This window comes from Loxodonta africana, chromosome 22, assembly GCF_030014295.1.
Source record: "Loxodonta africana isolate mLoxAfr1 chromosome 22, mLoxAfr1.hap2, whole genome shotgun sequence".
NCBI lineage: Eukaryota > Metazoa > Chordata > Mammalia > Proboscidea > Elephantidae > Loxodonta > Loxodonta africana.
Window position 1 is genome coordinate 4048002 of NC_087363.1, and position 13976 is coordinate 4061977.

The 13976-nt window shown below is 50.5% G+C and overlaps 1 long non-coding RNA gene across 1 annotated transcript; it reads right to left on the bottom strand.

Annotated features, from left to right (window-relative positions):
- Positions 1-5952: 5952 nt before the first annotated feature.
- On the bottom strand, positions 5953-10447 carry LOC135228441 (uncharacterized). Its single transcript, XR_010318948.1, has 3 exons — positions 9424-10447; positions 9070-9176; positions 5953-6823 (listed from the first exon to the last, which is right to left on the bottom strand). It is a non-coding gene; the product is annotated as an uncharacterized LOC135228441 (long non-coding RNA).
- Positions 10448-13976: the final 3529 nt, after the last annotated feature.

Genomic DNA, 13976 nt, shown 5'->3' on the forward strand with positions numbered 1-13976 from the left:
ATGGCAGTCTGCTTCTGTAAAGACTTAGTCTTAGAAACCCTATGGGGCAGTTCTGCTCTGCCCTATAGGGTCACTATGAGTCTGAATTGATTCAACAGCAACTGGTTTGGATTTTGTTTGGTTAGAATCTTTATGGGAGCCCATCTCCAGATCTTTTCAACCCTTGAGCTGGTGGGTTCCAACGGCCCACCTTTCGGTTAGCCAAGCACTTAACCGTTGCACCTCCAATACTTAACTCTGCACGCGAGAGGGCCCTCTCCTGATGTCTTCTGTCTCCTCACCCCGCACACCTTGGCGTTTTCCTTGCTTCTAGACCCCACCCTCCCCTCTGGAGGCCCAACCCCCCCACGCCCGCCCCACACCCGGGCCGCTGGGCGGGGCCGGCAGCCATGTTCCTCGTCGTCCCCCCAGTTACTCCCGGAAGTGCTGGGACGGGTGGTGAGGGGCCCGGGCCGGATGGCTCGCCTTAGAGAGGATGGTGTTCGTGCTGCTTTCCCTGCCGTGTTTTCTGAAAGGTATGAAACTCCGGCAGGTGGGTGGAGGGACCTGCTCCCAGACTGAGCAAGCCCGGCCCCTCGAAGGTGTGGAGGGAAGGCGCCAGGAGGGCGGGTCCCAGTCCCAGCATCCCGTGGGCTCCAGAGGTTGGAGAGTCTGGACGTTGGGTTAGCAGCTTGCGTCGCCCCCTCCAGCGTACCCCGTCCCGAATGATCCCCAGGGGCGGACGCAGCGCGGGGGTGGGCGGACGCAGCCACTCTAGGGGCTGCGAGAGGGAGCCTCTGGCCTGGGAGACACAGCTGGTCTGCGAAATTTGCATCCCCATGGATTTGCGACGGCGGGGGGGGGGTCCAGCCGCGGGATCCAGCTGCGGAGTGCCCTCGGGCCTGGGGGCTTGAAGGGCTTGGGGAGAAAGGCCGTGTCCAGGGCTGCGCCCAGGTCCCTACTCTGCCCGGGGCGGGTTTGCGGGCCAAGCTGGGGGATGGGTGCCTGCCCACCCCGCCCCCCACCTGCTCCCTGTGCCAGGGAAACCAAGGCCCAGAGTTCGCCCGGGGGGGTGAGATTACAGACTGAGGGCGGGGCACTCGCTCCCATTCGTCGTCCCACCCCTACCAGACTCCGTAGGGTGCCAGGGACAGGGGAGAGAGGGATCCCCCGCCCAAGGCCCTGCTGCCCCTTACTGTTTTGGGCGCTGTGCCCGGGAGGCTGAGGCACCCCGCGCCCGCGCCCACGCCCGGCTGGTCTACTCTCGGGGCTGGGGCGTCGGCGCGGCCCCACCGGGAAAGGAAGGGGTCCTGGGAATCTGTGGAGCAGCGCGGGGATCCTACTCCTTGTGGAAGCAGGGATTCAGTGTCTGTTAACAGTGTGCATGCCGGGTCCCGCTCCCCCTCTGGGTGGCGGGGGTGGGGGTAGCAGGAAGGGGTCCTGAGCAACCATGTTGTTTGTTAACTTAAACGTTTGTGCGGCGCTGTGTACCGGTCGCTGTGGACGCGGTCTCTGGTGCTGAGGGGATTTGTGGGTTCCTCACACTGGCGGGATTTGGAGCCTCTACCCTGGTGGCAGTAGGTTTAGTCGGTTACCCTGGTGGCGTAGTGGTTAAGTGCTGAGGCTGCTAGCCAAAAGGTTGGCAGTTTGAATCCACCAGGTGCTCCTTGGAAACTGTGGGGCAGTTCTACTCTGTCCTATAGCGTCGCTATGAGTCAGAATTGACTCGATGGCAACGGGTGTGTTTTGTTTTTTTTTTTAGGTTGGAGATTAGGTGTCTCTCGGGCTGACATTTGAAGGTCTGGAGCTGACGGTTTATGAGGGTTTCTAAGGGTTTTAAGCGCTCCGGCCATGGGCACCAACCCGATCTTCCAGCCCCTGTGGACGGACCGCCCCCCCCGCCCCGGGGAGGGGATTGGCTGCTCTGGGACCCCGAGCCCAGAGGGCGGTGAGAAGCTGACAAACGTGAGTGATGCCCTGCAGGCTCCAGTCGGCGTGGCAGCCCTGCTCACATGGTCTCAATACGGGCAGTCGGCTTCGTGCCTGGGGGGTGGTTTCCGGATGTTCACTCGTGTCCCCCCACCCCGTGCAGGGCGACAACTCTCCTCTGGGCGGGGACCTAGTAGAGGCCTGCAGGGCATCAGGGTATGGAGGGGCAGAGCTTGGGCGGGGAGGGCGCGGCCCTGCAGGTTCCTGTACGTGACCACGGCAGGGGGGTGCGAGTCGTTAAGGCTGGGCCTGGTAGAGGACCCACTAGGTCTCGCAGAAGGAGTGGGTTAGGATAATAACGGCATTAATGGGAGTATTGAGAGAGCGCCCTGGGGCGCTGGGTCCCTCGGGAAGAAAAGCTTCTGCTGTCGCCACTGGAGCGGTACCCAGGTCGGTCCCGGCTTAGGTCCAGGAGGTTCCCATGCTCGGAGGGCCTGGTGGGCAGAACAGAACCGGCGGTGCGCGCGCCCTCTCGCGGCCTTGCGCCGAATCGCTGAAGTTCAGTGTCAGGCGATTCTAAGCCATGGTTTTGGAACTCAATAGTGAAGCAGAGCAAATGATGCAGTGCCTTGATGGGACCGGTGCAGACAACAAGAAGCAAAGCACAGCTCAAACTTCAAAATTCCACTGAGTGTTAGTAGGATTTGGAGGGAGAAAATAGAGAGTCGAGAGGCCCAGAGATGCAGAAGGGTTAGAGGATTAGGGTTAGGGGTTAGGTTTTGGTGTTAGGGGTCCAGGTTTGGGGGTTAGAGGTTTGGGAGTTAGGTCTAGGGGTATAGGTTTTAGGTGGTTGGGGGTTGGGGTTAGGGCTGGGGTTACTAGGCTCGGGCACAAGTGGTTTAGGGTTAGGGTTAGAGTGAGGCTGAGGTTGATTCCCCAGTCTCGTGTACCGTCTCTTCCTTCGCCAGAGTTACCACCGATCTGTTGTTTGGTTGGAAACCCTGGTGGCGTAGTGGTTAAGAGCCACCGGTGCTAACCAAAGGTCTGCAGTTCGAATCCACCAGGCACTCCTTGGAAACTCTATGGGGCAGTTCTAATCTGTCCTGTAGGGTCGCTATGAGCTGGAATTGACTCGACGGCAGTGGGTTTGGTTTTTTTGGTTATTGTTTAGTTGGCTTTTCTCTAGCCACTCTTCGTCTCCCTGGTGAACATCAAGGATTGTTTCTGTGCGTAAATGTTTTCATGAGTTTTTATGATAGTGGTCTCTTACTGTATATGTCGTTTTGTGATTGACTTAGTCAGTGTGATGCGCCCCAGATTCATCCATGGTGTGAGATGTTTCGGAGATTCATCATTGGTCTTTATTGTCGTGTAGTGTTCCACTGTGTGTATGTACTGTAGTTTGTTTATCCATTCCTCTGTGGACGAGCACTTAGGTTGTTTCCATCTTTTTGCTACTGTGAATAATGTTGCAGTGAACACGGGTGTGCATATGTCTATTCCTGTGACTGCTCATGGAAACCCTGGTGGCTAGTGGTTAAGTGCTATGGCTGCTAACAAAAAGGGTTAGGGTTTGGGCTTAGGGATGTTAGGGTTAGGGTTGTTAGAGTTAGGGTTGTTAGTGTTTGGGGTTAGAGTTTAGGGTTAGGGTTTTTTGGTTGGGGTTAGGTGTTAGGGTTAGGTTTAGGGTTTGAGGTTAGAGTTTGGAGTTACAGGTTAGGTGTTGGGGTTGCAGTTTGGGGTTTAGGGTTTTGGAGTTTAGTCGTTAGGGTTTGGGTTAGGTTTTAGGGGTTAGGGTTTAGGTTTAGGGTTGGGGTTGGTTTTGGGTTTGTTTGGGTTATGTGGTTTGGGGTTAGAGGGTGGGTGTTAGAGGGTTGGGGTCTAGAGGGTTGGGGGTTAGAGATTGAGGGGTTAGAGGGTGAGGGGGTTAGAAGTTGAGAAGATTATAGAGTGAGGGAGTGAGAAGGTGAGGGTGTGAGGGGGTGAAGGTTAGAGTTTAGGGTTAGAGGGTTTAGGCTTAGGGTTCAGAGGCTTGGGGTTAGAGGGTTAGGGTTTCAGGGTTCAGAGGTTGGGGTTGGTGTTGTGGTTAGGGTTAGAGAGTTAGGGTTAGAGGCTTAGGGTTAGAGGATTAGGGGTATGGTTTAGAGGTTTAGGGTTAGGGGTTAGGGCTAGGGCTTAGGGGTTCAGGTTTAGGGGTTTGGGATGGGTTTGGGGTAAGGTTTTAGAGTTTAGGATTAGAGGGTTAGGCTTAGGGCTTAGAGTTTAGGGTTTTAGGACTTAGAGTTTAGGGCTTAGGGCTTAGCGCCTAGGGTTTAGGGTTTAAGGTTTAAGGCTTGAAGTGAGCGTTAAGGCTGGGGGCTGGGGTTAGGGTTTAGGGTATTAGGGTTAGAGGGTTAGATGGTTTAGAGTTTAAGTTTAGGGTTTAGGGGTTAGGGGTTGGGGTTAAGGGTGTTAGTGTTTAGGGTTTTGGCGTTTAGGGTGTTAGGGTTAAATGTGTTAGGGCTAAGGGTGTTACGGTTTTGCGTGTTACGGTTTTAAGTGTTATGGTTTAGGGTTTAGAGTTAAGTGATAGGGTTAGGCTTAGGCTCATTCTTAGGTTTAGGGCTAGGGATTTGAGGTTTAGGGTTTGGGGTTGGGTTTGGAGGTTGGGGTTAGGATTAGGGCTAGGGTTAGAGGGTTAGGGTTAGAGGTTAGAGTTAGAGGGTTAGGGTTTCGGATTAGGGTTTCATGTTAGTGTTAGAGGGTTAGGGTTCGAGGGTTAGGGTCATTAGGGTTAGGGTGGTTAGGGGTTAGGGTTAGGTGTTAGGGTTTACGGTTAGGTTTAGGGTTTGGGGTTTGGGATTTGAGGTTTGGGTTTAGGGTTTGAGGCTTAGAGTATAGGGTTTAGTGTGTAGGGTTTTGATGTGTAGTGTTTTGGGGTGTAGGTGTTTAGGTTGTAGGGTTTAGGGTATAGAGGTTAGGGTTTGGGTTAGGGTTAGAGTTTAGGGCCTTGGGGGTTAGGACCTAAGGGCTTAGGGTCTTAGGGGCTTTGGGGCTCAGGGCTTAGGGGCTAGAGTTAGAGGGCTAAGGCCAGAGGGCCAGAAGGCCAGAGGGCCAGGGTTATGGTTTGATTCCTGGCTGGCAATTTTTTTCCTTCAATATTTTGTATAAGTCATCCCTTTGCCTTCTTGCCTGCATGATTTCTGCTGAGTAGTCCAAGTTTATTATTATTTACTGTCCTTTGTTGGTGACTTCCTTTATCCCTAGCCTCTCTTAAAATTCTCTTTATATTTGATTTTGGCAAGTTTGATTATTATGTGTCTCGGTCACTTTCTTTTGAGATCTACCTTATGTGGAATTCGATGAGCATCTTTCATGATATCATGGAAGTTTTCTGCCAACAAATCTTCAACAGTTCCCTTTGTATTTTCTGTTAGCCCTCCCTGTTCTGGTACTGAAATCACTCATAGTTATTTCTCTTGATAAAGTCCCACATGGTTCTTTGGATTTCTTCATTTAAAATTCTTTTATCTGCTTTCTCTTCAAATATATTAGTCCCAAGAGTTTGATCTTCAATCTCAGTAATTCTGCCTTCCAGTTCTTCAGTTGTGCTCTTCTTACTTTCTATTGAGTTTTCTAACTCTGTAATTTTATTGTTAATCTTCTGAATTTCTGATTGCAGTCTCTCTATGGTTTCTTACAGCTTATTACATTTTTAATTATGTTCTTGAGTAACCTTTTTAATTTCTTCAGCTGCTTTATCTTTGTGTTCCTTGGCTTGATCTGCGTTGTGCCTCATTGGAGAAATCCTTGGGCCCTTCACTGGCTCGCCATTTAGCTCCACGACGTCCACTCCTGGCCCTGGCCTTTGGCTGGTGCCCCATTGAACGTGTGTTCCGGAGCCATGTTTCTCCACCCGTCACAATCCTTCTGCCACCAGGGGATATGTGAGTGTGGGAGTCACCACCTGTCACTGGCAGCAGCGTCACAAGTCACTAGACTTCCAGGTACCCGCAGACCTAGGCTTTCTTCTGCCTCAGGCAAGGTCCTGAATCCTTTATCCCAGATGCTGACACCTGGCCACTGGCGGACATTTATTTTAATCAACACCGAGGTCTGAGTGAGGGTCAGCAGGCCAGGTAGGTGAAGTGAAGGCCAGGTGGGCGGAACTCAGGCTTCTTTGCCATCACCATGGAGACAGTCCCCCCACCAGAAGAATGGGCGGAGCTTATGATGGGCCTGGTGACAAGACTCAGCCAATGGCAGAGATCCAGCCTGCCAGGCAGATGACACAGAGCCCTCCATTGTGACCCAGGACACCTAGTGGCCACAGGATTTGAGCACACCCTGTGAAAGGCTACGCAGGCACAAGGGAGCCCCTGGTGCGGACTGCTTCAGTGCATTGGCAGAGCAGGCCAGGTACCTCTTTCCCACTTTCCTGAGGATATCAGTACGCAAGGCATCCCCACTCAGCATCTCTTGCCTCTCTCTGTCTCTCTCTGGATGTGTTCGTTCTCTGAAATCTCTGCATTCTCCCCCCCAGGCACTTCACAGCTTAGAGTGCCTGACAGACTGCCTAGAGATGAAAGAGCAAAGGGAGAAGGCCTCTGGCTCTACTGGTTGCCCATGGGCAGAGAAGATCTGCTAGTCTATCTGGAAGGTCTAGAGAGTAGCCATTGATTGGGGAGCTACATCACGGGCGGACCCTGGCCGGGTGAAGCTTGTTGACATGTGGCAGCCTCTCCGGGGACTACTAATTCCGCTGATAACATTGTATGCAAATACCCGGGTGAGTGCCATGGGCAGAAAACATTGACACATACCTGCCAGAGGCCTATCCTGGGTCTAAAGAGTCCACCCTGGTCTCCAGCGACTCTTCATCTCAGCACACACTTTGCCTGCACACTTGGAATCCGCCTCTCTTCACGAATGCCTTCTGCTAGGAAACACGAGATGACACTCAGCCAAAGAGGAGCACAGGCAAAGTCAAATCAAGCCCCAATTTTCAAGATTTTGCTTCTGCTTGGCCACAGCCCCCGGTGGCACACTGCAAGCACGTCACTTCTCCAAACACAAGGCTGAAATCTGGACACCCAGGGCCCCAGCAGTCCAGAGTCTGCGGATGGTGGCATGCTCTACGGATGGTGGCACCTATTCGCCAGGTACAGGATGGAGGCCTGTGCCCTAGACTGGCTCTGCTAGAGCTCCACATCACCTATTTTTCATGACCTTTGGCCCGTGCCCTCTTGAGTGTGTGATCTCTAGTTACACTTCTTCTCCGACCAACTGAATCCGCCACCTGCGGATACCTGAGCGTGGAAATCAACATCAATCACTGGCTGCAGTGTCACAGGTCACTAGGTGTCTAGGCTCAGACTGACCTTGGCTGTCTTCTGCCCAGGCAAGGAGCCTAATCCTTCAAAGGAAATGAGGACATGTGGTCAGTGGCCGACATCCTTTCTTTCATCCACACAGCGGTCTAGATGAGGGGAAAGAGGCCAGGTAGGCCAGGTGAAGGCTGAGTGCGGGGCCTAAGGCTTCTTTCCCAATCCCCATGGAGACAGCCACCGGAAGGCTGGCCGGAACTTCTGACGGGGACGGGTCACAAACACAAACAGGAAGTCCAGCCTAAGCGGCCAGTTCCGCAGAGCCCTCCATTGTACCCATGGACACACAACGGCCCCTCGTGTCTTTGGCCACAAAATCGATGGCACCAGGGAATAATTTCACAGTAGCCAACCCCTGATGTGGACACATTCGACACACTGGGACAGCAGGCAGGTACCTCTTTGCCACTTACGCTAGGATATCAGTAGACAAGGCGCCCTTCCTCAGCATCTATGGCCCCTCTCTGGATGTGTTCATTCAGAGAAATCTCTTCCTTCTACCCCTGAGACACATCACAAGTAGGAGGGGCCTGAGAGAGAGCCTAGCGATGAAACGGGGGAGGCTTCTGGCTGGACTGCTTCCCTGTGGGTAGACAATAGCAGGTAGTCTCTCTGGAAGGTCTTAGCTTCTGTTGATTGACATGGGCGATACAGTAGGGGCGGACCCCGGCCAGGTGGAGCTTGTGGGCAGATGCAACCTCTCCGGCGACGAATAATTCCACTGCTGCTTTGTTTGGTGAAAACCTCCCCCGCCAACTCGGATGAGCAGAGAACATTGACCCACACCTGCCAGGGGCCTTTCCTGGGACTAAAGATCCCAACCTGGTCTCAACGTCGTCACCCTCTCAGCACACACCTTTCCTGCACACATACTCCTGTCTTTCTCTGTCAGTGCCTTATCCTACTAGGAAACAAAGCATGCGGCTCAAAAAGGCCGATGCCAGGGAAATTGAAGAGATGATGCCATTTTCCAAATTTTTGCTGTCTACATGTCTCCGCCTCCGGTGCAAGGCTGCGTATGTGGCCGGGCTCTGAAGGCAAGGCCGAAATCCTGGCAGCCTGGCCCTGCAATCCAATGGTTTATGGACTTGGGGACACGGATGACCTGTTTGCCACATATAGGAGAAATCCTTGGACCCTTCACGGGCTCGCCATTCAGCTCCACGACGTCCACTCCTGGCCCTGGCCTTTGGCCGGTGCCCCATTGAACGTATGCTCCGGAGCCATGTTTCTCCACCCATCACTATCATTCTGCCAGCAGGGGATATGTGAGTGTGGGAGTCACCATTTGTCACTGGCAGCAGCGTCACAAGGCAGTAGACTTCCAGGTACCCGCAGACCTAGGCTGCCCTCTGCCTCAGGCAAGGTCCCGAATCCTTTATCCCAGATGCTGACACCTGGCCACTGGCGGACATTTATTTTGATCAACACCGAGGTCTCAGTGAGGGTCAGCAGGCCAGGTAGGTGAAGTGAAGGCCAGGTGGGCGGAACTAAGGCTTCTTTGCCATCACCATGGAGACAGTCCCCCCACAGGAAGAGTGGGCGGAGCCTATGATGGGCCTGGTGACAAGACTCAGCCAATGGCAGAGATCCGGCCCGCCAGGCAGATGACACAGGGCCCTCCATTGTGACCCAGGACACCTAGTGGCCACAGGATTTGAGCACACCCTGTGAAAGGCTACGCAGGCACAAGGGAACCCCTGGTGCGGACTGGTTCAGGGCATTGTCGTAGCAGGACAGGGTCCAATTTTCCCACTTTCCTCAGGTTATCAGTACGCAAGACTTCCCCACTCACCATCTCTTGCCTCTCTCTCTGTGTCTCTCTCTGTATGTGTTCATTCTCTGAAGTCTCTTCCTTCTCCCCCCCAGGCACTTCACAGCTTGGAATGCCTGATAGAGTGCCTAGAGACGAAAGAGCAAAGGGAGAAGGCCTCTGGCTCTACTGGTTGCCCATGGGCAGAGAAAATCTGCTAGTCTATCTGTAAGGTCTAGAGAGTAGTAATTGATTGGGGAGCTACATCACGGGCAGACCCTGACTGGGTGAAGCTTGTTGACATGCAGCAGCCTCTCCGGAGACTACTAATTCCCCTGATAACATTTTATGCAAATACCCGGGTGAGTGCCATGGGCAGAAAACATTGACACATACCTGCCAGAGGCCTATCCTGGGTCTGAAGAGTCCACCCTGGTCTCCAGCAACTCATCATCTCAGCACATACTTTGCCTGCACACATGGAACCCGCCTCTCTCCACGAATGCCTTCTCCTGCTAGGAAACACAGGATGGCACGCAGCCAAAGGAGAGCCCAGGCAAAGTCAAATCAAGCCCCCATTTTCAAGATTTTGCTTCTGGTGGGCCACAGCCCCCGGTGGCACACTGCATGCGTGTCACTTCTCCAAGGACAAGACCAAAATCCAGGCATCCAGGGCCCCAGCAGTCCAGAGTCTGCGGATGGTGGCATATGGATCGCCTCTTTGCCACTTACAGGAGGGAGGCCTGTGCCCCAGACTGGCTCCGCTAGAGCTCCACGATCTCAGCTATTTTCCCTGACCTTTGGCCCGTGTCCTCATGAGTGTGTGATCTCTATTTACACTTCTCCTCCGACCACTCTGAATCCGCCACCTGCGGATACCTGAGCATGGAAATTAACATCTATCACTGGCTGCAGTGTCACAGGTCACTAGGTGTCTAGGCTCAGACTGACCTTGGCTGTCTTCTGCCCAGGCAACTAGCCTAAGCCTTCAAAGGAAATGAGGACACGTGGTCACTGGCCGACATCCTTTAACCAACACTGAGTCCCTGGTCAGCATCCTGGAGTCCTGGCAAGAAGAGCCAGGCACCTCCAGGAGCATCTGGAGGAGGAGACAGGGGCTGAAGAAGCTACCACACCTCCTGGTGCTGCTACACATGCGGGAGACCTGGCTGCAGAGATTGCAGGCATGGCCTCAAGGTCAAAGGAGAAAGCACCTGAAGACGTGCTAGGACTCTTAGACTGAGAGAAGCAGGATGTCTGGACTGCAAAATATGCACCCTTCAGGGAAGAAGTTCATTCAGGCTTCTTAAACCCACCTCACCTGGAAAACCCATCCTCTTTTAGCCTTGTGCCCCTTCCACGCCCCCTCTAGTACAAGGAGAGATGCAGCCCTACAGCACCAGGGTGGAAGAAGCCCCAGGATAGCTGTCCGAAGACATGAGGTCCACTCAAAAGCTTCCCCCGCCAAGGAGAGAAGAGGACAATACTCATCTGCAGATGAGGTCTCAGGGCCCTGAGAATGAGCATAATGTTTGTAAGGAAAGAGAAATAGGATTTCAGTGGGACATGGAAGTCTGAGAAAGAGCCTCTGCAAAGATAGCTCTAAGGGAGGTGTGATTGTGAAGGTGGGCTGGTCACTGAGTTCTTTGTAGTACAAGGTACCAGACAGAAGCCAGACTCTGGGGGGAACCTGCCTGCCGGTGAGCAGTCGGCATAAAACCCTAAACCAATGAGAATCGAATCCCTTCCCAGCAGTTTCTGCACAGATCAGTCATGTTTGCTTGGTCTTTCTCTTTTCTGTGGTCTAACCTGATCTGTTCTGAGATCAGAGAGTTGGAATAGAAAAGCCTGACTGAAATGAAACGAGCAAAGAGAAGACAAGGCCTCCTAAATCTGATGAAGACAGAACACAGATAACCAAAGGTAAGGATGGGAAGAAAGAGATTGAGTTTCAAGTCCCATCCACAGTATCCCAGGGCCTGGGAATCCCTGGAAGTGCCAGAGGTGTGTACTCCCTGGGAGATGCGACCCCAAGTGTCAGAGGAAGCCCTACGGAGCAAGGAAGGGAGGGCAGGGCCTCTAGGATGGGCACTTCCATACAGGCTGCCCATGTGAATTTCTCAGAGTGACCATGACAGATCCTGAGAGGGACAGTTTGAGGCAAAGGAAAGTAAGTTTTCTGAAGAGGGGTGAATTCCACAGTCTCCTGATAATGGAACAGAAATCCCGTCCTGCTCAGAGGTACTGAGTAGGAGGGATTGTGAATTCCCATCCTGCACAGAGATTGGCTGGGAAATTCAACTGTCTAAAGACAATGTGGCCAAAGTCTTCTTTATCTTTCAAAGATATATCTTTAACTTCCTGCAAATTCAATCCTGGAAAAAAGCCTAGAATATACAAGCGTGGGTTTTTCAGGAGAGCAACAAGGGGAGAAGGTGATAGTGGCATATCAGAGAAGGAGAACAATAGTCTAAGGGTCCCTGTGCTACTTAATGAATCACACACGGTGTCCAGCATTCTTCCTTACCTGTAGACATGTAAATGCAGTAGATGTTTTAGCAATAACTGAATTAATCCTCACAGAATTCTTTTTGGCCATTTCCAGGCATAGAGACCAGAAGAAGTCATTAGTTACAAGAGCAAGCAATAATTCGCTGGTCTGAATTTTGTTCAATTTCTGTGTTTGCCCTTCATAGATGGATAAAAGTCCCTGAATCTGGCATTAAAGACAGTGTTTTCTCTATTGTTATGGATTGAATAGTGTCCCCCAAAATGTGTGCCAACCTGGCCAGACCATGATTCCCAGTATTGTGTGGTTGTCTTGCATTTTGTGATCTGAGGTGATTACTTATGTGTTGTAAATTCTAACCTCTGTGACGTTAATGAGGCGGGATTAGAGGCAGTTATGTTAACGAGGGAGGACACAATCTACAGGATAAGGGTGAGTCTTGAGTCAGTCTCTTTTGAGATTCAAAGAGAAAAGTGAGCAGAAATGAGAGGCACCTCATACCACCAAGGAAGAAGTGCCTGGAGTGGAGCATGTCCTTTTGACCCAGCGTCCACGCGCTGAGAATTTCCTAGGCCAGGGGAAGATGGATGACAAGGACTTTCCCCCAGAGCCACAAAGAGAGAAAGCTTTCTCCTAGAGCTGGTGCCCTGACTTCAAACTTCTTGCTTCTTAAATTGTGAGAGAATAAGTTTCTGTTTGTTAAAGCCATCCACTTGTGGAATCTCTGCTATAGCCACACTAGATAACTAAAAAACACATATATAAAATGGTCAAAAAAAAAAAAAATGTTTCAAATACACACACATACACGTATGATGTTATTAAACTTTAAAAGGTTTTACATTCTTATAACACATTTAACAACAGAGATTTGTATACAGAAGTTATAATAAGAGACATCCCCACATAAGTATATTGTACCTGCTCCCCCAAAGTGTCCAGTGTCCAAAGATACATATGTACCCTTTTACACACTTCTTTTTGCCGGGACACATGTAAGTACATTCATTTGTTTGTTTTTATGGAAATTAGGTCACATTCTACCCATGTTTTTCTCTGAATCACTCTTCACTTGACAATTTTTCATGGTTCCTCTAAATCAGCAGACATGGGAGAAGCACTCTTTTTGGTTCTTCTTATTTTTAACTCCCACCACTCTTCTGTCAGTTTGTTGTACTGTGGTGGCTTGCATGTTGCTGTGATGTTAGAAGCTATGCCACCGGTATTTCAAATACCACCAGGTTCACCCATGGTAGACAGGTTTGAGTGGAGCTCTGGATTTAGACAGACTAGGAAAAAGGACCTAGTGATCTATTTCTAAAAACAACTGGCCAGTGAAATCTTACAAATAGTACTGGCACACTGTCTGATTCAGTGACAGAGGGTAACCCCTTAGGTTGGAAGGCACTCAAAATACGAGTGGGGAAGAGCTACCTCCTCAAAGTAGATCCCACTTTAATGACGTTTCCTGATGGGGCACAACTCATAATGAGAAGAAACTGATGCAAATATCCTTTAATAATCAGAATGTGGAATGAAGGAAGTATGAATCTAGGGAAATTGGAAGTCTTCAAAAATGAAATGGAATGCATAAAGGTCAGTAATCCAAGGCATTAGTGAGCTGAAATAGCTTGGTTTTGGACATTTTAAACTAGACAATGATATGTTCTACTATGCCAGGATTCAGATACTGAAGAGAACGGCATCATATTCATCGATAAAAAGAACATTTCAAGATCTTTTCTGAAGTACAACGCTACGAGCAATAGGATAATATCCACAGGCCTACTAGGAAGACCAGTTAATAAGACTATTATTCAAATTTACACACAAATCATGAATGTGAAAGATGAAGAAGTTGAAGGTTTTTACCAAGTTCCGCAGTTTGAAACTGATCAAACGTGATGCATTCATCAATCAAGATGTACTGATAATTATGTAATTAGAATGCGAAGTTGAAAACAAAGCAGACAAATCAGCAGTTGGAAAATAAGGTATTGATAATAGAAATGACAATGAAGCTTACATGATAGAATTTGGCAAGACCAATGACTTATTCATTGCACATACCTTTCGTCAGGAACATAATTGGTGACTATACTCGTGAACTATTCCAGGCAGAATAGATAGGAATCAAATTTGTGGAAGGTGATGATGGAGAAGGTCAATATCATGAGTCAGAATCAGGCCAGAGGCTGACTGCAGAACAGATGATCAGTTGCTCATATTCACGTTCAAGTAGAAGATGAAGAAAATTAAAACAAGTCCATGAGTCAAAGTATGCCCTTGAGTATATCAAACCTGAATTTAGAGACCATCTCAAGAATAGATTTGATGCACTGCACACTAATGATCGAAGACCAGATTAGTTGTGGGATGATAGCAAGGACATCATATATGAAAAAAACAAAAAGTCATTAGAAAGACAGGAAAGAAAGCA